The sequence below is a fragment of the Lampris incognitus genome, chromosome 18 (assembly GCF_029633865.1).
Source record: "Lampris incognitus isolate fLamInc1 chromosome 18, fLamInc1.hap2, whole genome shotgun sequence".
Classification (NCBI taxonomy): domain Eukaryota; kingdom Metazoa; phylum Chordata; class Actinopteri; order Lampriformes; family Lampridae; genus Lampris; species Lampris incognitus.
The window spans coordinates 8,108,618-8,135,951 of record NC_079228.1 but is presented as its reverse complement, the minus strand read 5'-3'; the positions used below and the strand labels follow the sequence as shown (position 1 = coordinate 8,135,951).

At 46.3% G+C, this 27,334-nt stretch overlaps 1 protein-coding gene across 5 annotated transcripts in view; it reads right to left on the bottom strand.

Annotated features, from left to right (window-relative positions):
- The window catches only part of thrb (thyroid hormone receptor beta), a 137,482-nt gene that overhangs the window by 50,266 nt on the left and 59,882 nt on the right, over positions 1-27,334 (bottom strand). For 4 of the 5 annotated variants that reach the window (XM_056298564.1, XM_056298567.1, XM_056298568.1 and 1 more), the window contains exon 2: positions 23,462-23,528. The gene's annotated coding sequence lies outside the window, so the exon portion shown is untranslated. Of the gene's footprint in view, positions 1-22,906; positions 22,990-23,461; positions 23,529-27,334 lie in introns of all 5 variants that reach the window. The other variant, XM_056298566.1, reaches the window with a different exon arrangement.

The window sequence follows — 27,334 nt, the reverse complement described above, 5'->3', positions numbered from 1 at the left end:
CAACCAAATACTATTTGAACCAATATTTGATGGCTGCTGACAGGCGCTGACAGACTGAAAACACTTTTGTTTCATCATTATTTGCATTATACAGCTAAATTATATTTAACATGTTTAAGTAGATTTTCATCTCTTGACATTTGAAGGGGGCAGCGCCCCAGCGCCCTGTACTGGCCAGTCGCCATTGCTATTGACGAAGATATCGAACATATATATTGATATATCGATATATTATCAATATATTAGCCAGTCCTATAAACATCTGAGAGCTGTGATAGATCTACGTCATTATATGAGATGCCAATTTCCTTCTCTCCCTTTTTGCTCCGTTAAAGTTCCCCAACCTCCAGTGAGGATGCCGTCACTCATAAACATTAATGCATATGAGAAGTGAGGTGTGCTAAACCCAAGATTTGGGTGGGTGGATATTTCCTTCTGTAGAGTAAAGACGCATAATTTCTCCACCACATCAACTACCACATCCTCCCAGAAGAGAGAAGAACGCTATGTACTGTACATTACTTAACACCGAACGCACAGGGCCATGTGGGGAACTACTGCGGCTGGATGCTCTGATTAACGTTTTAACCAGCCTGCTCGACACCATCGAGACACAACATGCACATATAGCTGTATATGCTAGCACACTGTGTGTAGTGTTCGAGGAAAAATGTTTACACCACAGAAACGAACGATAAAATAACACACACAGTGTTGTGGTTAAAACCTGCAGTCATCATAGCTGCGGCAGGCAAATGCAATGGCTTTGCAGGCCACCAGGAGAAACCCAGAAATATCTCTTTGTTATGCAAACTGTGCAGGCCTGAGCTCGGTCTTGCAGACCGTCTGACTTCTGGACATCAGCGAGTGGACCTACTTCAAACAATATCCTGGCTGACCTAAAAAAAGACAGCCATTAGAGCGGCCGGGTGAGCTTATGTAAAAGGCTGAGGCTCGAGCGAGACGAAAACAAGAGGGCTATCTGACCGTGTTATCTGAACAGCAGCACTTCTCCGGGACGGATCGCCACATGGGAGCAGGGCCGAGAAAACCAACAAGCTCGAGTGTGGACATAAACAGCTACAAAGGTGCAAGGAGCAGAACTTGTCAAATAACACAAGTATCGTTTTCTCCCCCAACTGATGTGCACAGAGAGAACGAGGGGGTGGCGAGCAAGAGAACAGGAAACTGCACACTAATTGGGTACTTGTCCCAAGACTCGACACGACTAGAAAACAAAAAGCATCGGTGAACCAATTCTCAACATGTGCCTTACATGCAGCTACCTATACTCACCTTCATGTTATTATGCCGCAAGGGAAATACAACACTTTTGTCAAGCAAACAGATTGGCAACAAGTTCTGTGAGCGGCTTGCTCACATTCGACAAAGGGCAGACCCAAAACAAAAGGCACTGCCTAAAACTCATGCTGTCTTTGCATTAATATCAAGCCGCTGCAGGAAATTCTTTGCAACAACAAATCACATCCTGGCAAAGCATCAGAGCCACGGCTCTCAAAACACTCTTGCCTAAACAAACTACTTTATCCAATTAGGCCTTCTGTAGTCTCTCATGCAGGTTTAATTGTCTGCTAAACCACATCGGCGGGTTAAAGATTTTGCCTATATAAACTAGGGTAATGGATGTTGACATGTAGAGGTGCAGAGGCATTAAGCATAATGGAGGGGAAGCATGAAGCCTAAGACATTTATGTGTGTAAACGTACATGTCATTAAATCAGTAATCTAGCCTACAAAACCACCACTGAGTTGGAAAAGATGAATTTATAGTCGTCGTTTCCCATCGGTTCATTGTGGTTCCCTGTATGCATGCAGCTCACTGTGTATTTTGATGCCAAATACCCTGTATGGGGGGGGGGGTCACTAACATAATAACAGCAATATTCATGAGCCGCTACTTCGATTGGCTGGCGCCACTGCTGGTCCCACCCCCTCCCTTGATCAGAACAATGGCTGCTCAATCAGATGCAACCTTGCTCTAGTATGGCCTTATGCAAAATCTAGGTCGATTTTCCCCAATATGACGTCACTCCAAAGGACAATTCTGCACTGCCTGTTAATAAGGTCACCAAAAAAAAAAGTTATTTATTCATTTAGTTTGGCATTTTCCACCTTTACTTGATAGTGATGGTAGCGAGAGACAGGAAAGGCAGGGGAGAGAGAGGGGGTGACATGCAGCAAAGAGCCCGGGCCGGATTCAAAACCCAGGCCACTGCGGTAAGGACTCAGCCTTACGTGGTATCCCTCTACCAGGTGAGCCACCACGGTGCCCCAGCAGAAATGTTATTTAAACGCTGTTGTGAAAGCATAAAAATGGTACTCCCCCTGATAGAGACATCCACCCCAAGACTAGACAAATCTTGTTTTCCTTAATAGCTGAGTCAAGTCAATTTTATTTGCACAGCCCAACAGCACAAATTACAAATGTGCCTCAGGGGGCTTTACAGCAACACAACATCCTGTCCTTAGACCCTCACATCGGATAAGGAACAACTCCCTAAAAAAAACCTTAAGAGGGAGAAAAAATAGGAAGACACCTCAGGGAGAGCAACGGAGGAGGGATCTCTCTCCCAAGACGGACAACGTGCAATGGATGTTGTGTTTACACAATTTACACAATACAAGATTGAAAGAGGATAACAGAATTATAATGGAATTATAAGATATATGAAGAATATGATGATAACGCCCCCCTTTAAGAACAGAGATGGTAATGGAAGGAAGATGGGCAAACCCGGTGTTATCGCTTACACACCAACATTTCATGCCACAATTATCCTGGTGAAAATAATTGCGATTCACATTTTTTATCCCAATAATAATCAAAATATGCTTAAAACTCTTAAAACTGCACAAAAGCATACTGGAACCACTTAACCTTAAGTTTTGCTGAGAAAAAAAATATTTTTATGGCATCACAGATAGGACACATCTTTCTGGCTGGACCGGCCGGTGGGGCCAGCCCTACAAACGCGAATGTTCCTGAATGAGTGAGTGATCAGTTTGACATGACTGGGCCACTGGATCAGGTGACCAACAACGGTTCCAGCAAGCAGTGACCAGCGACTTCACCGAAGTTACACGATTGGTCGGCCGATCGACGACGTCGCTGGTAAACAAGGAAGTGGGAGTTTCCCTATTGGCTGTGAATCAGCTCAGCAGTTCGCACGCTAATGAACGTAATATATTGCTGCTGGTGGATACTACTGAAACGCCTTATTGCAAAAAAAGTCCAATTCACAAACATCTATGAGGGGCTGTACAAGCCATAATGTATTCTGGCCCTCTCTCAAACATACATTCTCCTTTCACATACATACATTTTCACCCTCATAAACAGCAGCGCCAATAGCCACGGGCAGTTAGAAGGAACATTACTGGCATCTTCAGACAGTTGGTTGTAACTGAAGACTTTCCAGTGATCATGGCAGTAGTGATTGTAGCCAAGTAATCATTTCATATAATCAATAAATTGGTGCTATTTAACTGAATAAATAAAAAGGGTTTGAAAACTGCTGCCCAGTACAGCCGTTAAAACAGCCGCTTTTTAAATCTAGTTTCGCAAACACAGCCGCTTTAAAACGTCGTCGCGGTCCAGCCAAACTAGGTTTTAACCGGTCAGAGAGATTTGTTCTCTTTTTCTCATCTGAAACTACTAACCTTGGACCAAAGAGCACCCAACAAATATAAAAATATATTACTTAACTACAGAGAGGACTGAGCACGCCACTGACTCCAAACATAGGTTTTAACCTAGTTTTAATGAACATCGTGTTGTGTTTATAGACACTACATTCCATCACAAGTAGGTGGCACTGTGAGACGATGGCTAGCGGAAGAAGACTACTGTAAGGGGACAGAAGAGGACAAGCAGCGCGAGGACAGAAAGTTAGACGGAAGCTACATATGCGATTGAAGTTGGGTGTTGCTAAATAAAGTTAAATAACAGTTCGTTCGTCTCCTGTGATTCACTCACCGACATAACACATCATTTTTAGTGGAAAAAAACCAAAACAAACCAAAACAAACAAGGACAGAAGACTCACGCCACAAGGGTGGATCTACCGGGGTGACAGTTGCCACCCCCCAAAAATGCCTTGCCAACCCAGTTTGGACAATCTAAATCAAATATATGAAATTTACCACAGCGAAACTCCAATGTCCGAGTGCAAGTGAATGCAGCAAGTGATGACGCTCACTGTAGCCCCGCCCCCATGACACGAGCTGTTCACATTCGTGTGCATTCAGGGTGACTTCACAACAATACATGGCACGATTCACAACTACGTATAACAGCAGTAAAAAAAAAAAAGACAAAAAAAGGATACAGTTTAAGAATAAAGAGTAAGAAAAAGATAATGGCAAGCGGCACTGTTAATCAGTGAAGTTAGAATAGTCAGAAAAGTGCAGGGCTAGTGGAGTCCATAAATATTTGCTAGCTAGCGAACGTGGCTGAAGTCTTGCTAGTACTGATTAAAAGTTTTTCATGCATGCTAAAATATCTTGTATGCAGTCAATAAGCATGATGTACATGATCTAATAAAGGCTCAACAAACTGCAAATATCGTGAAGCTACGGCATAAGGCAGATTTGAGTTCACTTCAGGGTGGTAGTAAGCTAATTAACAGGCTAGTCGAGTCATTGAGAGGATGGTAGGGACATGTGGGTTAGACAAAAGATTAAAAAAAGATTTTATCCCCATAAAATAAGAGATAAACAGCCTTGCCACAGTGTGGTGCCAGCAGCGGGTTGAGGACACAGTGTTGGTAACAGACCGATTTCACCCAGCTGTCACTAGCCGTCCCTGCAGCTTGAAGCCGCTCTGTTTTCTCACGGCCCCGGCAGCTTTCTGTGCAGCATTTCTCGGTCCTGGCTGCACACAACTACTGCTGATGGCTTTTTCTCGTGCTACCTAGATAGCAGATAAATTTGGGCCTAATCTGGGGCACTTTTGGTACTTACTCAGTTACGGCACTGGCAACTGTCGTGTGGGCCAGACGTGGCCAAAATGTCATAAGCCGGGCCTGACTTGGGTTATAGCAAGTGTTGTGTGGGCCAGACATGGCCCAAATGTAATGAACCAGGCTTGACTTGCGTTACAGCACATATTATGTGGGCCATATAAAGTGGACCTGTGGCTGAGTTGAGGCAGTCACACTCACCCTGAGTCAACACCGTTATTTAAGGCCAAATGTGGGCCGTAAGATAACTGAAGATGTGGGCCATATTTGGTCCAAAGTTTCTTTGCTATCTGGGTAGATTTGTGTGTAGGCGTGTGGCATGATGGCCCAGTGGTTAGCACTGTTGCCTCCCAGCAAGAAGGTCCTGGATTCGAACCCCAGGCTGTCTGTGTGGAGTTTGCATGTTCTCTCCACGGAACATGCAAACATGTGGGCGTGGGTTTCCTCCGGGTGCTCCGGTTTCCTCACGACATCAAAAAGACATGCATGTTAGGATTAATACACCTGCCTGTTCCCCTGAGCAAGGCAATGGAAAGAAGAACTGGAGTTGTTGCCCGGGCACTGCACCAGAAGCCCACTGCTCCTATACAATTGGATGGGTTAAATGCAGAAAACTAATTTCACTGTAACCTGTACTATGACAAAATAAAATGGCTTTCTTTCTAGTAGAAATACAGAACGGCTGCAGATGGATAGTGGCGGGGTTGTTTTGTTGAAATGTGTTTTGTTTAGTAACAGTAACTCGAGTTTGATTGTGTGAGGAACGAATTAAATCTGACTAAACCCAAATATTCACTGACGCTTAGGAGTGTCTCCGGATTGCCTGCGGCTACCAACATCTCTGAAACTGCTCATCCTGCAGACAAACATGTCCAAATCTCAGATCAATCATGCAAATTTAACATACAAGAGTACCCGCTTGAAAAAGCACTAAAATCAATCTCTGCAAGCCCCAAACAGAAAGCCACGTTAGTCAGCAACGCAGCGACAGTTCATTCAAAGCTTAGTACCTGAGAGTTTGCACTTTCACCACGTTTTTAAATTGAAGGTCAGAGAAAAATACTTTTGCCATTTAACCAGCATTACAGGATAAACACTGGAAATCTTGGCACAGAGTGTAAGTGACACAATTAGTGAATACTGTCTTTATATGTAGGTCTATAGCTAGGAGCCAATTTAAACCCTTAGATAAAGCTTGCGTTGACATAATTACTGAACAATTAGAGTCTTATTTCAGAAATCTGTTGGGAAACATTAAGGGGCATGCAGGAGGTTGAAACAGACAGTACATGAAAGACAACACACATTCACTCAAACTTTCCACAACATTCAGCGTTAAGTTGCAGACCATTATTAATGATGACTATGAAAGGGAAAATGGAGTAGTTACGTCACTCTGCATCTTGCAGAAGACACTTAAAAATTAAGAGGATGGGTGACATCACCATTTTTTTACTATCTAAAGAGGAGGACAACTAATGAGCCAGAGAGATAACATCAGTAGAACTGGTGATAGAAAGAGAGCAACAGGGAAGTGAAAAGGTGGAAGGCAAAGATGACCAGGGTGATGTCGAGGTGGAAGGAGAACCCCACAGAGATGGTGAGGTGAAAGAAGGAGAGTTAAAAGAGCGAGAGGAATCAAGACATGAAGAGCTCAGATGGCGAAGGGGAAACGAGAGTGCCCGAGTTACCACAAGTTATCTCCAGTCCAGCTGGTCCACACGGTGTGAACAGTGTTACGACATAGTATTTTACATCTGAATAAGAAGCACAAATCACACAAATGGATGTCTTGAGGCATGCTCAGTAATCCAGGTAAGGAAATCAGTTAGGGAGACAGACAAAGTCAATTACATGAGTGACGAAACGTTTATTCCACTAAACCTTGTGTCCAGATGAACCGATTCAACTTTCTGGGACACACAAATGGATATTTCCCAAAATGCTGATGATGTATAAGCCCTGTATAATTAAACTGTGGTGCATTCAGCAAGTATGTTTGTAATGGCCTATTTTGGTTAAGTATGATTGGTCATGGACAGGCTAGGCCCACCTGATTTTCTCTGTGCCCAGCCACACTGCGATTTCTGCCTACGCGGTTGGTCTGCATTTCCTACCAACCCTTAAAGTCTCCATGCCATGAATGTTTTTCTAGATCCGCCCCTGTCTTGCCAACACCCAGCAGGTAAGAAAGTAAGGGTTTATTTATATAGCACCTTTTTAAAACAAACTTACAAAGATGCACAAGATACAGAAAAAATAAACAACATACACAGTTATATATAGAAAAGTAAAAATTACAGCGCCATTACAGGGAAGACCAGTCAATAAAGATGGGTTTTGAGAAGTTTTGAGAGACTGTTCCAGAGGTATAGGGCCCTTACGGCAAAAGCACAGTTCACCCTTGGTTGGTGGAGGGAGCGGGGTATAGATAAGAGATCCTTGTTGGAAGATCTGAGTGGCCTAGAGGTGGAGTAAGGATGCAAAAGTTCGGAAATGTATAAAGGAGCAAGACGATGTAGGGCCTTATGTGATAAGCAGTATCTTGAAGTCTATTTTGTAATTTACTGGGAGCCAATGAAGGGATGCAAGTATTGGTGTGATGTGTGATCTAGAGTGGTATTGGTTAGCAGCCTGGCTGCAGCGTTTTGCATGAGTTGCAGGCGGGACAGGGCTGCTTGGCTGAGACAGGTGAAAAGAGCATTGCAGTAGTCAAGGCGTGGGAAAATTAGGGTATGGACTAGTAATTCAAGATCTCTGGTTGATAACATTGATTTGATTTTTGTGATGTTCCGGAGTTGGAAAAACCAGGTTTGCACAAGCTTGTTTATGTCCCATCCATCCATCCATTATCCAAACTGCTTATCCTGCTTAGTGTTGCGGGGACGCAGGAGCCTATCCCAGCAGTCATTGGGTGGCAGGCGGGGAGACACCCTGGACAGGCCGCCAGTCCATCACAGTCGAAATTCAAATTTTGGTTAGAGTACACCCAGATTTCTTGAGGAGGGTTTAACATGGGTGGCCAGAGGGCCGATACAGGGTTTCACTCTGAGACAAACGTATGAGGACCAATAAGGAGAACCTCAGTTTTTTTCTGAATTGAACTGAAGGAAATTGATTGACATCCATTCCTTAAAATCAGCCAGGTAGTCATGAATAATAATAATAATGGATTGCATTTATATAGCGCTTTATCTAGACACCCAAAGTGCTTTACACCGAAGGGGGGAAATTCACCCCAACCACCACCAATGTGTAGCACATCCACCTACCTGGGTGATGTACGTCAACCCTTTTGCACCAGAACGCTCACCACACATCAGCTTGAGGTGGAGAAGGAAGAAGCATTGAGCCAATTAAATGGGGGAATGGATGGTGGCCAGATGGGGAAAGCCAGGTTGGGAATTTTGCCAGGACACCGGGGGACCCCCTAGTCTTTGCAATAAATGTTATGGGTTCTTCAACGACCACAGTGAGTCAGGACCTTGGTTTAACGTCTCATCCGAAGAACAGCATCTCCTACAGGACAGCGTCTCCATCACTGCACTGGGGCCTGAAGGGTACTAATATTACCTATGTCATTTGGCTTAACTGATAAATACAGCTGCATATTATCAGCATAGCAGTGGTGAGCGATGCAATTGAACTGGCTAACCAGATTGCCTAGAGGTAACATGTAGATTGATAAAAGGATGGGACCAAGGACTGAACCCTGCAGAACTCCACAGAGTAAAGGGGCAGCTGAGGACAGAAAGTTGTCTATGAAAACCTGAAACTTCTTGTTAGACAGATAGGATGAGACTGAGAGAAGAGCCCGAGATACCAACCCACTTATTTAAATGTTCAACCCAGTAGGAGTGATCAATGGTATCAAAAGCAGCAGTTAAGTCAAGCAGGACCAGGATAAAATGTCTACCATTGTCAGCTTGCATGAGGATGTCATTTGTCATGCTTAGTAGTGCTGTTTCTGTACTATGTTGGTGCTGAAAGCAGGATTGGACTTTATTAAAAATATTGTGTCCTTCAATGTCCTCAAGCTGCTGTGAAATGATTTTTTTTCAAGAATTTTGGAGATGAATGGTAGTTTTGAAATAGGTCTGTAGTTATTTGGTAGGGTTGGATCAAGGGCAGCTTTTTCTTTTCTTTTTTTAAATAGGTTGGACACTTGCCATCTCAAAACCACCAGGAACACAGTCAGAGGTGAGAGAAAGATTAATAATGAATGAAGAGCAGGCTAGGGCCCAGGGGAGGCAAGATTGCTATAAGGAATTTGGGGGGACAAGATAACCAAGCAAAATACTGGGATTTCATGATCAATTTTAAAAGAAAGTAATTCAAAGCTATTGAAAGTACCCAGTGTAATCTAATTACACATACAATTATTCTTAACAATAAATAAAATACCTCCACCATGACCAGTGAGCCTAGGGAGATTGAGGGTCTGGTAATTGGGAGGACAGAGCTCTATTAGAGGGCAGCAGTCCCCGATTTTAAGCCAGGTCTCAGTTAAAAGTAAGAAATCCAGATTGTGAGATAAAATGAGATTGTTAACAATAAAAGTATTTTTAACAGAGATCTTATGTTACACAACACCAACACTGTTGGAGTGAAAGGCTTGACTGAGAGAACTCAATGGAGAGCTGAGAAAGATTGTTTGTATTAAGAGCAGTCTTAAGAGTGTTTTTACATATTTTGGAGGTCTATTGTTAATTATGACCGAGATAGGATGGACTTGGGGAGGACCAGGCTCCGCCAGAGAAATTGAGGGCTGTATCCCCTCAGAGGGAGAGCTAGAGGGACACATGATAGATACAGAGTTTGACGCATGATCTTTGCATGCAGCTAAATGTCGCACTGAAAAAGCCATACAATGGATGAGGTTATATGTCGGTTGCTTAATCCCCTTGACATTTGTGTGAGTACTGTCTTTTTTTTTTTGTAAAAGTCCCTCCTATGCCAGAATGAGTCAAAGTTGTTAATTAAACCATGGCCTGCAGAAATACAGAAATTCATTAACCAGTAGCATAGACTGAAGAGACGGCTAAAGCGCTCTGACTCCTTACCTAGGGATGGAATGGAGCCAGACAGGATACAGTTTTTGCCCAGGCTATCTCAAGTTAGAGTGAGGGACTCAAAGTCAGACTGTAGCTTTAATGACTGCCTTTACATAACGTCATTGATTCAAACGTTCATGATAACAGTGTGGACAGCTGGATGGCAATCAAGTATGGCTGGAATGTTTATAGACATCAGAAACTTTACACACAGGAAACAGTAAGTTATACTACCAGTATTGGTATTTCTGCCATAGGCATTTTTTTCATTAAAAGTAATTAACAATTAATCGATAATTGATCGTTAATTTTCATGATGATCGATCAAGGAAATTTGATCGTTTGCCCATCCCTAGGCGGGATTATCCGGATCACAAGACGAATGGGTGGAGGTAGCATCTCGGAGGACACCATTCCTTTGCAAAACCAGCAAAATTAAAAAAAAATAAAATAAAATAAAAACCGCGGGACAGCCACCAATCAGCTAACAAACAGAAGAAACACTTACCTGCTCATGCAGGAAAGACAGATGGAAAAAAAATCTCTCGTTAGAAACAGAATACACTCCGTGCCAAACACCCTTTCTGTCAGTGGTAGATGTGAGTCGCGCATGCGCGAGCGTAAAGGTTTGCGGCATGTAACTCCCAGATAGACAGAGAGAGAGAGAACGCGAGATTGTGCGATCCTTGATAAAAATCCTATATCGTCCCAGTCATGGCGCATGTGTGCACCTGCTGCCCTTTTTAGGGCTAGAGTGTAACAGCTGGCTGATATGGACATTGGCAGCCACTATGTTGCATCCCGGAGCTAGACATTCTTGTATTGGCTTCAGCTTACTGATGAGTAGCCACAGTAGTCACCATCTGCTCTGCTCGACTTCCTCCCAACTGGGCAACAGTTTCAAGCATAAGCACCATGCACCACTGCCTGTAAAACTGCAGCAGTATGGGGGCCACTGGTGTGACTGTGGATGGGTTATGTTACCCAAAAAGTGCCTGTTTGCTTGGCAGAACAACGCTATAGTATAGCTGAAGAGGGAGATGGGTGCAGGGCTGCTGGTGATGGCTGAAGACGGGTTGAGTTTTCCATTTTGACTTAAACTCCTCATTTGCCTTCACGCGGAGGATTCAGCAATCTCACATCGAGTTCTTTTTAGCATTCCCAAATGCAGTTACGAAACGCTGTTTCCCAACTGTGAGCTATTATCAATTGCTGGATGACAGGATGCTGTGAATTTAGATCGTCACTGCGGTTTTACAACAGGAAAGCGAGGCATGTTCAATATTCATCTTGATAAGAAAGTGCGTTTTGGCCTCTTCTGTTTTTGCAGCATTACCCTGCTAGAGGCTAAACTCCACCTCCCGGACCGGGGTGAGGGTTCAGACTGTGTTACTTTAATCCAACAGGGGAGCAGCAAAACTGATTTGTCTTAAAAAGGAACGATACTGTCTAGAAAATACTAAATTCCTGTCCAGAATGGATTTATTTCACCATACGGTGGGAATATCAACAAGATGACGGAATAAAGATGTGATTTAGGGTTTATTTTCATATCAAGTATGAGATAAAGCTGATGGAAAAGACAGTATATGCCAAAACCTTTAGTCTGCTTTGAAACCAACAACGCCCTTCTCCCTCCAAGTTAAATGTACGTTTTCGCTCTCAGAAGCACCATCTCAATAGGCAACTGTACAAAAAACAAGACTTAGTAATTTAGGAAATGCTCCTGTGGGTCGTATTGGAGGGTAGGAACAAACGACCTACGTGGTCGTATGGGTTGGAGGACTTGTTGCATAAAACACCCAATGCACAATGACACGATGCTGCAAAATAGATCAAATAAATGTCAAAGGCCTAATCATTCAAAAAATATCTTGAAATATAACCCCACTGTGCATAGTTTCTGTAAATATCATGAATTAAAAGTGCCAGGCCGGCAGTCCAGGCTGGCGGTAACCTGGACTGAAACACATCTAATAGGAGATGGCCTTTTGATAAGTGCCAAGCTTCATCTACCCAACATTTGAGCTCAAGTCTTTCTCTAATACTTAATTTATAAAGCCAGATCAAACCGTGTCATTCGAGACGGTCACTTCATCATGGCAACTTGGATCGCCAAAAAGGACGACAGATGGTGTTTTCATTTAAAAAAAAAAAAAAATTGAACCGATAAAAGATTCAGCTGAATGACTTTGTATGGGAGTCTGCGCTGCTCTTATCATGTTACATCAAGTTCTCTCGCTGCTGGGGAAAAAAAAAAAAAAAACACACGCAGATGTCCCACAACCTCAGTGCAGCACAGCGGGCATCCAGCTGAATCTGGAACCGTTTTAGCGTTTCCTCCAACACTGCAATGTAGAAATTAAGCACATGATAAGGAATATTTCACTCAGTACTGGACCAAATAATGTCTGACTGCTCCCCTCCTGGGAGAGATTTCTAGAAGACTGCCCACTGATCCGCTCAGCGTGTTGCCGTTGGGAAAAAAAAAGAAGAAGGAATTCAGAGTTTCGGCATTCACTTGGCATCAGTCTGCTCATACAGAGGAGGACTAACCGCCACAAGCTGAAAAATTCATTCGAGTCCTGAGATTAAAACAGAAATACGGACTTTAATCTCAGCAGTGTATGGTGAGATTAAGAGACCGCGAGGTGAGCGCTTCACTGTGAGGATGACAGCATCAGATAGGAGGGGGTTGTACAACTCAAACACATGCTGCCCGAAGATGTTGGACCTTGACGGTCAGTACACCATCTGCTGGCGGCACAGCTCGGCTCTCAGAACCGTCAGTAGGAAGGAGACTTCCTCTGCTGGAGGAGAAAAGTCAGTCGCACTTCAACAGAGGACATGTTGAGACTGAACTTGTGGTAAAGAAAATACAGTAGATGAAATGTTGTTCCCCCGGCCCACAGCAGTGCGACACAAAGACAAAAACACATATCCAAACTACAACAACACATATATCCAAACTACAAAAAAAAAAAAAAAAAATCACTGTCCAGAAGAGCGAACACCAGGATGACTGTCGGAACTGCCGGTCTGCATGGGCTAGCAGTTAGCTTAGCCTGCCCCGCTTCCGCGTCCTGTCAGAACGCCCTCGGTGTTTCCTCCTCGGGCGCAGCTCCAGGCAGGGCCGTGGTCTCTGGGCCCACCAGACGCAGCAGACCAAGCTCCCCCAGCCGATCCAACGCCATCTCTCCCAGTCAAATACCTTCGACACACCTCCCCATGACGACACCAAAAACACAGTCAAGGCTAGGCGAGGCTGCCGTCAGGCCGCCCTCGGTGTTATCGGAGCTGCCGGTCTGCATGGGCTAGCGGTTAGCTAAGAAATGTAATCCAGCTTTAGATACATCATGGTAGGAAAGTAAAGTTACAGTTTCCGGTTTATATTTCTGGAGTCATACTTATGGGGCCTGATTCCCTAGACTGCCTCTGCATGACTTTATCTTGCGCTATCCGAGTTATCTGGTTTGTTTAGCAGTTTTGCAGGATTAAGACTGTAGAGGGGTCTTCGCTCTCTCTCAGCTTCTTGAGAATCAGAGTGAATTAAACCCTATGTACCAAATTCAGTCATAGACGCATCCATGTCATGTTTGAGGCTGGTGGATGGAGGGCTGCCACCAGTCCTGATGCTGCCTGAGGACAAATCCGAATGCAACTGTGGGTGAAACCTTGTCGGGCTGCCCAGGGAAAAGTCCATGTTTGGGACATAGCCGTCTATGTGTGTGTGTGTGTGTGTGTGTATATATACAGTGCATCCGGAAAGTATTCACACCCCTTCACTTTCCCCACATTTTGTTATGTTACAGCCTTATTCCAAAATGGATTAAATTCCTTTTTTTCTCATCAATCTACACACAATACCCCATAATGACAAAGCGAAAAGGTTTTGTAGAAATTTTTGCAAATTTATTAAAAATGAAAAACTGAAATATTGCATGTACATAAGTATTCACATCCTTTACTCAGTACTTGGTTGAGGCACCCTTGGCAGCGATTACAGCCTCAAGTCTTCTTGGGTATGAAGCTACAAGCTTGGCACACCTATTATTTGGGGTATTTCTCCCATTCTTCTCTGCAGATCCTCTCAAGCTCTGTAAGGTTAGATGGGGAGTGTCGCTGCACAGCTATTTTCAGGTCTTTCCAGAGATGTTCAATGGGGTTCAAGTCTGGGCTCTGGCTGGGCCACTCAAGGACATTCACAGACTTGTCCCGAAGCCACTCCTTCGCCCCAGTCTGAGGTCCTGAGCGCTCTGGAGAAGGGTTTCATCAAGGATCTCTCTGTACTTCGCTCTATTCATCTTTCCCTCAATCCTGACTAGTCTCCCAGTTCCTGCCGCTGAAAAACATCCCCACAGCATGATGCTGCCACCACCATGCTTCACTGTAGGGATGGTATTAGCAAGGTGATGAGAGGTGCCTGGTTTCCTCCAGATGTGACATTTGGCATTCAGGCCAAAGAGTTCAATCTCAGTTTCATCAGACCAGAGAATCTGGTTTCTCATGGTCTGAGAGTCCTTCAGGTGCTTTCTGGCAAACTCCAAGCAGGCTGTCATGTGCCTTTTACTGAGCAGAGGCCTCCGTCTGGCCACTCTACCATAAAGGCCTGATTGGTGGAGTGCTGCAGAGATGGTTGCCCTTCTGGAAGGTTCTCCCATCTCCACAGAGGGACGCTGGAGCTCTGTCAGAGTGACCATGGGGTTCTTGGTCACCTCCCTGACCAAGGCCCTTCTCCCGCGATTGCTCAGTTTGGCTGGGTGGCCAGCTCTAGGAAGAGTCCTGGTGGATCCAAACTTCTTCCATTTACGAATGATGGAGACCACTGTGCTCTTCGGGACTTCAAACCTGTAGAAATTTTTTTGTACCCTTCCCCAGATCTGTGCCTCGATACAATCCTGTCTCGGAGGTCCACAGACAATTCCTTTGACTTCATGGCTTGGCTTCTGCTCTGAAATGCACTGTCAACAGTGGGACCTTATATAGACAGGTGTGTGCCTTTCCAAATCATGTCCGATCAATTGAATTTATTACACGTGAACTCCAATCAAGATGTAGAAACATCTCAAGGATGATCAGTGGAAACAGGATGAACCTGAGCTCAATTTTGAGTGTCATAGCAAAGGGTGTGAATACTTATGTACATGCAATATTTCTGTTTTTTATTTTTAATAAATTTGCAAAAATTTCTACAAAATCTTTTTCACTTTGTCATTATGGGGTATTGTGTGTAGATTGACGAGAAAAAAAATAGAATTTAATCCATTTTGGAATAAGGCTGTAACATAACAAAATGTGGGGAAAGTGAAGGGGTGTGAATACTTTCCGGATGCACTGTATATATATACATATATATGTATATATATGTATGTATCCATCCGTTGTCTATACCACCTTAATCTTATTCATGTTCAGGGGTGGGGGTGGATGGGATAGAGTTTATCCCAGCAGGCATTTGGGTGGAAGGCAGGGAGACACGGCAGACAGTCAATCACAGACCAATTATTCCTATGGGCTATTTGGAGACTAATAACTTATCTAACATGCACGTCTTTGAACTGCAGGAGGAAACCCACGCGTACACATGGAGAACGTGGTAACGCAACACAGATGGACCGAGTTTGAACCCAGGACCCTCTTGCTGTGAGCTGACAGTGTTAGACTTAAGCACTGCGCCCACCCACTAGTTTATGTGTAGTTTTATTTTTCAAACGTGCAAAGGTTTTGTTCAGTCATAATATGGTAATGTTCTTCACATTTGCATCATTCAATCTGCTCTGCTGACGCAAAAGCCATCAATAAAATATGCAGAAAAAAATGTCATTGTCCCCTTTGCCAAAGTTTCAAACCACCCCCCTGTTAAGAGTAGGGTGGAATATTGATGTGCATGTAAAAAAGCTGTTTATGCAACTACTTTCAAAGATATCCCTTTTTGTAGATGGTTCTATGGTGTTTATTAATGCAAATGTGTTTCAGTAATAAATCCTTTTTTATTCTGACGAATTTGCGGGGGGGGGGGGTATATCAGTGCTCCCTTTACCACGAGACAACGATAACGTAGAGGAATAACATGGCAGAAGAGCGACAGTCATGCTCCATCTTCTCCACTGGCCTTTGAAAGCACTGAACCTTCTATCTGCTGTATCTGCTGCCACTTCCACCGACACAACCGAGTGTGAGTTGTCCCCACTACTCCACGCCACTGATCCTGATCAACGTCTGATCAGGTGGAAGGGCGTCTCCAGTGGATAAGAACTGCATTTTAATCCTTATGTGGACGATATTTGTAAACCAAATCCATCCATCCATCCATCCATCCATTATCCAAACCGCTTATCCTGCTCTCAGGGTCGCTGGAGCCTACCCCAGCAGTCACTGGGCGGCAGGCGGGGAGACACCCTGGACAGGCCGCCAGGCCATCACAGGGCCGGCCCGCCCACACACACACACACACACACACACACACACACACACACACACACATTCACACCTGGGGGCGATTTAGTACGGTGATTCACCTGACCTACATGTCTTTGGACTGTGGGAGGAAACCCACGCAGACATGGGGAGAACATGCAAACTCCACACAGACGACGACCCGGGACGACCCCCTAGGCTGGACTACCCCGGGGCTCGAACCCCGGACCTTCTTGCTGTGAGGCGACCGTACTAACCACTGCGCCACTGTGCCGCCCTTTGTGGAAACACCTTTCCACAATTCCCACACTTCCCCCCCTAAATCTGACTAGGATAACATGCTAGAGATAAGTAATAGGGGCTCTATTTCTCGTCTGTATGGTCTGATTTACTCTCCCATTCTGTCTTCTAAACAGCACGGAGAAGTTGATCTTTACTATAAACTTTCAGATGCAGAATGAAGTTGAATCAAATGAAAAAAAAAATCAAGAACCTTAAAAAAAGAAGAATGCAGTAAATCAAAAAACAAAAAAACAACACATTTTATGTTTCCATGAGCTTGACGTTTTCTTCGCGGTTGTCGTCTTTGTAGTGGGCCAAAGTCCCGGGCGGTTCAGTGGCGGGCTGGCGAGTGGGTTTTATGAAATGTTACTTTGCTTCATGAAGCTGTCCAGCAGCCAAGCGGCAGCGCAGCAGCGAGGGAAGAGATGGTGGACGCAGCAGTGGGGGAGGAGACGGCGGACACAGCAGTGGAGGAAGAGACGGTGGACACAGCAGCAGGGGAAGAGACGGTGGACACAGCAGCGGGGGAGGAGACGGTGGACACAGCAGTGGAGGAAGAGACGGTGGACACAGCAGCAGGGGAAGAGACGGTGGACACAGCAGCGGAGGAAGAGACGGCGGACACAGCAGTGGGGGAGGAGACAGTGGACACAGCAGTGGGGGAGGAGACAGTGGACACAGCAGTGGAAGAAGAGACGGTGGACACAGAGGCAGGGGAAGAGACGGTGGACACAGCAGTGGAAGAAGAGACGGCGGACACAGCAGTGGAAGAAGAGACGGTGGACACAGAGGCAGGGGAAGAGACGGTGGACACAGCAGTGGAAGAAGAGACGGTGGACACAGAGGCAGGGGAAGAGACGGTGGACACAGCAGTGGAAGAAGAGACGGTGGACACAGCAGCAGGGGAAGAGACGGTGGACACAGCAGCAGGGGAAGAGACGGTGGACACAGCAGCGGAGGAAGAGACGGCGGACACAGCAGCGGGGGAGGAGACGGTGGACGCAGCAGCGGGGGAGGAGACGGCGAATGCACCAGCGGGGGAGGAGACGGCGAATGCACCAGCGGAGGAAGAGACGGTGGACACAGCAGCGGGGGAGGAGACGGTGGACACAGCAGTGGAAGAAGAGACGGTGGACACAGAGGCAGGGGAAGAGACGGTGGACACAGCAGTGGAAGAAGAGACGGTGGACACAGCAGCAGGGGAAGAGACGGTGGACACAGCAGCAGGGGAAGAGACGGTGGACACAGCAGCGGAGGAAGAGACGGCGGACACAGCAGTGGAGGAAGAGACGGTGGACACAGCAGCGGGGGAGGAGACGGTGGACGCAGCAGCGGGGGAGGAGACGGCGAATGCACCAGCGGGGGAGGAGACGGCGAATGCACCAGCGGAGGAAGAGACGGTGGACACAGCAGCGGGGGAGGAGACGGCGGACACAGCAGCGGGGGAGGAGACGGCGAATGCACCAGCGGAGGAAGAGACGGTGGACACAGCAGCGGGGGAGGAGACGGCGAATGCACCAGCGGAGGAAGAGACGGTGGACACAGCAGCGGGGGAGGAGACGGCGGACACAGCAGCGGGGGAGGAGACGGTGGACACAGCAGTGGAGGAAGAGACGGTGGACACAGCAGCGGGGGAGGAGACGGCGGACGCAGCAGTGGAGGAAGAGACGGTGGACACAGCAGCGGGGGAGGAGACGGCGGACGCAGCAGTGGAGGAAGAGACGGTGGACACAGCAGCGGGGGAGGAGACGGCGGACGCAGCAGTGGAGGAAGAGACGGTGGACACAGCAGCGGGGGAGGAGACGGCGGACACAGCAGCGGGGGAGGAGACGGCGGACGCAGCAGTGGAGGAAGAGACGGTGGACACAGCAGCGGGGGAGGAGACGGTGGACACAGCAGTGGAGGAAGAGACGGTGGACACAGCAGCGGGGGAGGAGACGGCGGACGCAGCAGTGGAGGAAGAGACGGTGGACACAGCAGCGGGGGAGGAGACGGCGGACACAGCAGCGGGGGAGGAGACGGCGGACGCAGCAGTGGAGGAAGAGACGGTGGACCCAGCAGCGGGGGAGGAGACGGCGGACACAGCAGCGGGGGAGGAGACGGCGGACGCAGCAGTGGAGGAAGAGACGGTGGACACAGCAGCGGGGGAGGAGACGGTGGACACAGCAGTGGAGGAAGAGACGGTGGACACAGCAGTGGAAGAAGAGACGGTGGACGCAGCAGTGGAAGAAGAGACGGTGGACACAGCAGTGGAAGAAGAGACGGTGGACACAGCAGTGGAAGAAGAGACGGTGGACACAGCAGTGGAAGAAGAGACGGCGGACACAGCAGTGGAAGAAGAGACGGCGGACACAGCAGTGGAAGAAGAGACGGCGGACACAGCAGTGGAAGAAGAGACGGCGGACACAGCAGTGGAAGAAGAGACGGCGGACACAGCAGTGGAAGAAGAGACGGTGGACACAGCAGCGGAGGAAGAGATGGCGGACTCAGCAGCGGGGGAAGAGACGGCGGACGCAGCAGTGGAGGAAGAGACGGTGGACACAGCAGCGGAGGAAGAGATGGCGGACTCAGCAGCGGGGGAAGAGACGGCGGACGCAGCAGTGGAGGAAGAGATGGCGGACACAGCAGCGGGGGAGGAGATGGCGAATGCACCAGCGGAGGAAGAGACGGTGGACACAGCAGCGGGGGAGGAGACGGCGGACGCAGCAGTGGAGGAAGAGACGGCAGATGCAGCAGCACAGTTACTGAGGACGAGGAAGAGGAGCCATTTAAGTTCACTCTTATAACTCATGTGGGAGGACACGAGGGTGGCTGTCCACGGGAAGACTGCCAAGCGGCACTGGAGGCGTAACGGTGCAAGAAAACAGGTGTAAAGAACATAAACCTCTCAAGCTTCTTCAGTTCAGATACTGATATCACATTTAAATTCCTTTCACGACTTCACCGAGACGGCTACCTGACCAAACAACAGGCACGGCCACAAGTAGGACACCAGATGTTCTCGGACAGTCGTCAAGACAGTCTCAAATAGATGCAAGATCACACGTCCTCTACCATATCTAATTCAAGCAACCAACTGAACCCCAAATGATCACAACTATTATGTAACATGTAACCAACACAACAATGACTCGTTATCTTTTTTCCATTACCTTCATTATTACACCATTCCAGTGCTGCATCGTGTGCAACAAATAAGCTAAACTCCAATCAACGTTTCACCCTCAACTGTCTCACCACGACGCAGTGAAGTCCATGTCCAAATGCAGCTGAATAAAACCGTCATTTCAGACTGTACGATGGGTTATATTAGTTGTGTGCTAATGAGCAAAGGTCAGTAAAAAGTCTAGTATAACATACTTCAGAGTTACAAAACGACAAAGAAACTTACACAAAAACAATACTGACATTATACTATTTATAAATATCTAGCCTACATCGATAATCCTGATGTAATATAACACCCATCCATCCATTATCCAAACCGCTTATCCTGCTCTCAGGGTCGCGGGGAGGCTGGAGCCTATCCCAGCAGTCATTGGGCGGCCGGCGGGGAGACACCCTGGACAGGCCGTCAGGGCATCACACTATTTACTAAAACTTCTGGCAAATCCATTGAACAATGTAAGCTATTAAGTCATCTATTTTTTTGGTATTTACCTTCAGGAATGTTTCTCTAGTGTGTCTTCTATTTTATGTGCAGATTCTGCTTGTGTGACTGGCAGAGTTCACTTTGAGATGCCCGGCTGTTTGTCATGTCTGTAGCCGTGCATGTCAACAAATGTGGACATATGGCACTGCCATGGAGTTGTTTCAAATTAGGTACGATGACAGAGTATTTTCTAAATGGACATGATTTTTACTGCTTGCCAACTCCAAGAAAAAGCCCAGGAACAGAATCAGCCATTGTACATGGCCCTCATAGATTTAATTAAAGCTTTTGATTCTGTAAACCACCAGGCCCTCTGGCTCTTTCTAGCAAAAATAGGCTGCCTTGACAAATATATCAGAGTACTATGAGTACTACATGACAACATGTCAGCTAGAGTACTCAGCAGTTATGGAGACGAGACAGAGTCCTTCAAGGTCCACACAGGAGTTAAACAAGGCTGTGTCATTGCCCCAACCCTGTTCTCTGTCTTCTTTGCCACCATCCTCCATGTCACGGGTCCCAATCTGTCTCAGGGGGTCAAAATCATGTACAGCATTGATGGGATTCTGAATATTAACAGATTCAGAGCTAAATAAAACTACATCCATCATTTAGCTGCAGTACGCCAATGACAATGTGTCCCTCGTAGAAGAGGAACTAAAGAACATACCGGACGCCTTTGCAAAGGCATAAAAGCAGCTTGGCCTGGCCATTAACATAAAAAAGACCCATATCCTCTACCAACCCCAACCCAACAGAAATATGCCTGCTCTGCCCCCTCCATCACTGTACACAACACCAGACTCGAAAACATGGAACAGTTCCTATATCTTGGCAACCTTCTCTCCTCCAAAGCCAACACTGACATTGAAATACACCATTGTGTCAGTGGTGCCAGCTGGGCCTTCGCAAGAGTGAGAAAAAGGGTTTTTGAAACTGCGACCTTCAGTCCAGAACAAAAATTCTGGTGCACAAAGCGGCAGTGCTGCCCACCCTACTGTATGGCTCAGAAACCTGGACCACATATACAGTAGCAGGCACCTGAAGACACTCCAAGTAAACCAACAGCGATGCCTCAGGAAGATCCTTAAGATCAGCTGGGAGGATAAGCCCATCATCTTCAGCATCCTCGAGGAGGCCAACATGCCTGTTGTAACTGCCACCATCGCACAACATCAGCTGAGATGGACTGGCCATGTCCTCTGCATGTCTGACTCTCGCCTCCTAAAACAGGTCCTTTACTCTCAGCTTGTGACAGGATGCCATAACTCAGGGAGACAAAAGAAGCGATATGAAGATAACATCAAGGCCCACATCAAAAGTTTTGGCATCGACCTTCACACCTGGAGACAAGCAGCAACAAACAGGGAGGCCTGGAGACTGGCTGTCTGTGAGAGTGCTGGGCGCTACAACCATGACCTTCACTGTGCTGCTGAAAACAAGTGCAGACTCAGAAAGGAGCGAGTTACCAGAAAGGCCCAAAACACATCCTCATTCACTTATTCACACCCTTGTCCACACTGGCCCAAAATATGCGGCTCCAGGATCGGCCTCTACACCCACCTGAAGACTCACAAGGATCTAGAAGGAGGCCAGTCATACTTGACCCTGAGTGACCACTGACGATGATGATGATGATCATCATCAAATTAGTACTAGTGACAGCTTTAGGTTGTCAAAAAACATGGCAGGGACAAATCATGAACATCTCGACCCAATCATACACCCTTGTTACTGGTTCTGGCGTGGACTAACAATAGAACGTTCAGGCATATCAGAAAAGAAAAAAAAACAAGACTGGTAATAATAATCCAGATTTGTGCAGGATCTTTTAACAAAATATATATCCGTGGCCTGGCACTCACTTAGTTCAAATTCCCTTTTCAGCAGCGGTCATTAATAATCCCTTTTGTAGTAATCCATTTTGTAGAGGCTGAGAGCAGTAAAGATACACCTGCCAGCATGAGTGTATACCCCGAGGCTTTTCTCACTTCCTGATAGAGCACACACACACACACACAAATATATAGGCAGGGAAATCAACCGCAGACTGGCGTTCCTCATGTCCCAGAGGGGCGCCTCCATATTGTCCCTGCTAACTGAATACTCAAACCACCTTTCATAAAAGCAAAACACCCAAGAATAATGAGCAACCTATTATTCCTGTTGACCCCAGCTGAAGCATTTGTTGCCCTACTACATCTCTTGTACTGTCACAACCTCATAGCCATAATTTGTAGCGCGTGGTGGTGTCCTAGTCATTCAAGAGATTCCACAAGAAGAAGCTATTTACTGTAAGGCTATTTACACAGTCCACTGAAAGATCACAAAAACCATTCAAGTGACCTGTTCTAATGCTTAACCAACGTATTACATGTGCCTACATATATCATTCATGTGTATGCTAATGACGAGTTACTATTCCTAGCAAATACATTTAAGCCCCAGCTTATTAAGCAGGCTTGGTTTGCAGCAAGGATTTGGGAGTAGAAGTTGGAAAGCGGCAGAGAAATAATCACCCAAACTTGGTTGACATCAGTTCACAAATGAAAGACTTCAATGTGAACTTGGGGGGATACGAGTCTCATCAGGGTGTGGAAGACTGAAAGAGGGGGATTAAAACAACCTAAATGATGACTTATTATTTGAAGTCACAAGGTAAGGTTCAGTTTGTGGAAGCGGGAAGCCAAAAAATATGGGGAAAGGACTGCAAAGCAAATACACAAATGAACCAGTTCAAAACAGTGATGGTCTTACATCTTATTTTTAGGACTTTACAGAAAATATAGCTCCCACTAAACTTAACCCTTGTGTTCCATACATACATATACATATATTTAATGAAGCCAAATCACCTGCAAAAATCAATACATTTCATTGTGTGTGACCATTTTGCATCAACATTTTTACTCAAAAACAACCCACCACACACAAACACAGACACCTATGTGTGTGTGTGTGTGTGTGAGTAGCATGGTCCTGAGATGTGGTGGGTAGCAGTGCATTGGATGGAGATGTTCTGCATGTAATGTGGTGCCACTGGCTGTGTGGAGCTGAGCCAGGGAAGCTCTTACCAGAAGAAATGGTGGAGTCTGGCTGCAGGCAGCGCCGAGGAGCCACACAGCTCCTCCAGAGAAACACCTGCAGCACAAAGAAAGAGCGCCATCAGTACACCAACCTCAAACCCATCATGTTCTCCACAAACACCATCACTTATGACAGCACCTTCAAGAGGAGACGTTTATAACAACGAAAGAGGGAAATGCTGACACCGATGCCGTCTGCTGTTGACACCTCTGAGCTCAGTTCCTACAGCAGGATGTACAAAAAACAAAAAAAACAAAAAACGACATCCGGCCAAGATGACCCACATACGAACACACACTCAACAATGCAGCCTCCACAGCAGCTGTACAATGCAACTCAACCTCTAATTTTTGCCACATGTGGTTATGACTACGAATACTTGCCCAGATTGCAAAATGGAGAAGGGGGGGGGGGGATCATGGAACTTCTCTCCCCTTTTTCAAGTGTGGGGCCCTGCTTGACTCAGTATTTCTATCATACATCTACTCGCCGGACTCCGTTTATGGAAGAAAACTGTGATGCATTTTAAAGTGCGACGAGGCAACAAGTGCAGAGAAACATGCTCGGATCTGATTTGATTCAGTTCCGGTTGCCAAATGTGAGAGGAACGAGGATTTGGACAAGTCACGTCAAGCTCACGGCAAGACCTGCAGGGAGATGATATGCATATGCACACACACACACACACACACACACACACACACACACACACACACACACACACACACACACACACACACACACACACACAGGAGGTGGTTAAACTGTCATTGGAGAAGGAAAGGAAACATTTGTTTATGCCATTAATTCAGTGGCCAGACAGAGTCTGTCATTTTTCTCCTACTGACGGTAACCAGTTGTAATCACAATAACTGTTTACTGTAACAGCGTCTCTCGTTTGTGTTCCGTCTCCATCACTAACAAAGCTTTTTAACCCTTGTGTTGTCCACACATGGTGTATGCTGCCCTTGCCTTAAGGGTCATTTACGGCCCGCCTTCATTAAACCTCTCAATTAAAGCAACTTAGAATTAAGTTTAAACCGCCAAATCTATTTTGCACGAAGAAACAACCTGCCATTCATCACACACTGTGTGTGACTATCTGGGTTTTCCCTCTTCACAGTGCGGACTGCGTTTCATCAGTGGACACCACCCGTTTCTAGAGGGTCAAACATGACCCACACATGGGTTAGGGTCACACGTGACCTAAACCAGCAAGTCCTCCAACCCATACGACCACATAGGTCGTTCGTCCTCCAATACGACCCACAGGAGCGTTTCCTGAAATAGCGCCCCTACCGGCGGCAGGAGATATGCCACAGACGCTTGTCGCCTCTGTGCGTTGTGGGCTTTAAAACAGCGTGAGAACCATAGGCGTTTCTAGCCCATTTTTGGGGGTGCTGCAGCACCCCTACATTGAACCCCAGCACCCCTAAAATTGAAGATATTTTTTCCTGTATGTCCATGTTTAATAAGCTGAAGAAATGTCAAAACCATATCCAGTATATGGTTTAAACGTAATATTTTAACAACAAAAATACAGCACCCCCCCATTGCTTCGAAAATGGTTTGATCCCCCCCCCCCCCAAATGTATCTTGCCTGGCCGGCCAGCACTCTGGGTGCTCAGCACCCCTAAAGCTCTGATCCTAGAATCGCCCCTGGTGAGAACAACAGAATATGCAGCCAGTGTGTGTTTGTGTAGTTTCTCCGTTTAGTATAGTCAGTAAGATCGCTATTGGCAGCATGTTTACCTATGAATGACGTCACAAGAGCTAACTTAACGTTAGCCACAAGTTAGCAAGTCAGCTAGCGCGGACGTCATAACCGCTATGCGACACTACACTTGGCTTTTATTAATGTTCGTTCTCGCGAGAGCTTATGGGAGGAGGTCGCTTATCGTTACAGGGGAAGCAACGTGTTATGATTGAGCAGGAGCGCGAGGAAGTAGCTTAAAACGTCACCTCAGGTCGTAATAAGCTGCTCGTGCAATCAATCAATCAATCAAGTTGCATTGTTTATAAAGCCCTCTTCTAGCTGCAGTAGCCACTCAACCCGCTTTACATCTGGGATCGAGTCTGAGTTCCAGTCGCCGGTTAGCACACAACACAAGCCGGTTTCTGTACAGTCGCCGCCCGCACCGCGTCCGGGTCCGGGTCCGGGTCCACCCGGTCCGGCGCAGCGGCGGGCAGCTCGCTCGCGTACACAAACCCAACGGCCCGTGTCGTTTAAAAACACAAAGCGAAACAAATAACGGCTCAATGCCACGTTAACCAATATTCTATGGAAGTTGTTAATTACCTCGTCTTGCGTCTCCCGCCGAGACGCCATCTTGTAAGTACTCGGTATGACGTACGAGTCGCGCTTGAGACGCCACGCGCAGCATCCGAGCGCTGGGATTGGCCAGATCGGCCAGTATTCGGTGGTCGGGTTGGTTAAGTTAGGCTCAAACGACCTATGGGGCCGTTTTTTGGTGGAGGACAGTCTCGCCCAAACACGACGCTAAGTACCAATCTTAGTAGCCCGGTGGTGTACAGCTTTCGTGGAGATATGAGCAAAAAACACCCTTTCTAATGCTGGGGTCACTGTAGGAAAAGTCATCAAAGTTCTGGCTGAAAAAAATAGAAGATCATTTAGAGTCTTTTCTCTGCCGTTAAACACTGCTGTGGGTCATTTGACCCGTAAGACCACTTACACACACACACACACACACACACTTGTCTTATGTCGTAATTGAGTTTAATAATAAATAATTGACTAGAACTAATAATAAATAATACACCATAAACAAAATAAATAACGAAAGTTCCTGATCGGCCCTTTCAAAAACGCTTTCGACAAGTCCTTGTGAGTCATGACAGTGTTTTCTACTTCTGCCGATGCCTATCAGTATGATGACGTCTGGGGCAGACAGACAGACACAGACAAGAGAGAGAGAGAGAGAGAGAGAGAGAGAGAGAGAGAGAGAGAGAGACCTTTGACCAAGCCTTTAACGGTCCAATTCTTCATTCACATCAACGTAACGACATTGACACAAATACTCATATACATAGTGAAAACGAGAGAGAGAGAGAGAGAACAGAGTGAGAGAGAGACCTTTGACCTTTAACCAAGCCTTTAATAGTCCAATTCTTCATTCACATCAACGTAACGACATTAACACAAATACTCATATACATAGTGAAAACGAGAGAGAGAGAGAGAGAGAGAGAGAGAGAGAGAGAGAGAGAGAGAGAGAGAGAGAGAGAGAGAGAACAGAGTGAGAGAGAGACCTTTGACCTTTAACCAAGCCTTTAATGGTCCAATTCTTCATTCACATCAACATAACGACATTAACACAAATACTCATATACATAGTGAAAACGAGAGAGAGAGAGAGAGAGAGAGAGAGAGAGAGAGAGAGAGAGAAAGAGAACAGAGTGAGAGAGAGAACAGAGACAGACACACACAACAGAGACAGACAGACAGACAACTCAGAGAGTGAGACATAGACACAGACAACAGAGAGACAACAGTGAGAGAGAGAGAGAGAGAGACAGACAGACAGACATAGACAAGAGAGAGAGACATAGACACAGACAACATGGAGAGCGAGACACAGACGCAGACAACAGAGAGACAGACAGACAGACAACAGAGAGAGAGAGAGAGAGAGATAGTGACATAGACACACATCAGAGAGAGAGAGAGAGAGAGAGAGACATAGACACATCAGAGAGAGAGAGAGAGAGAGAGAGAGAGAGAGAGTGACATAGACACACATCAGAGAGAGAGAGAGAGAGAGAGAGAGTGACATAGACACACATCAGAGAGAGAGAGAGAGAGAGTGACATAGACACACATCAGAGAGAGAGAGAGAGAG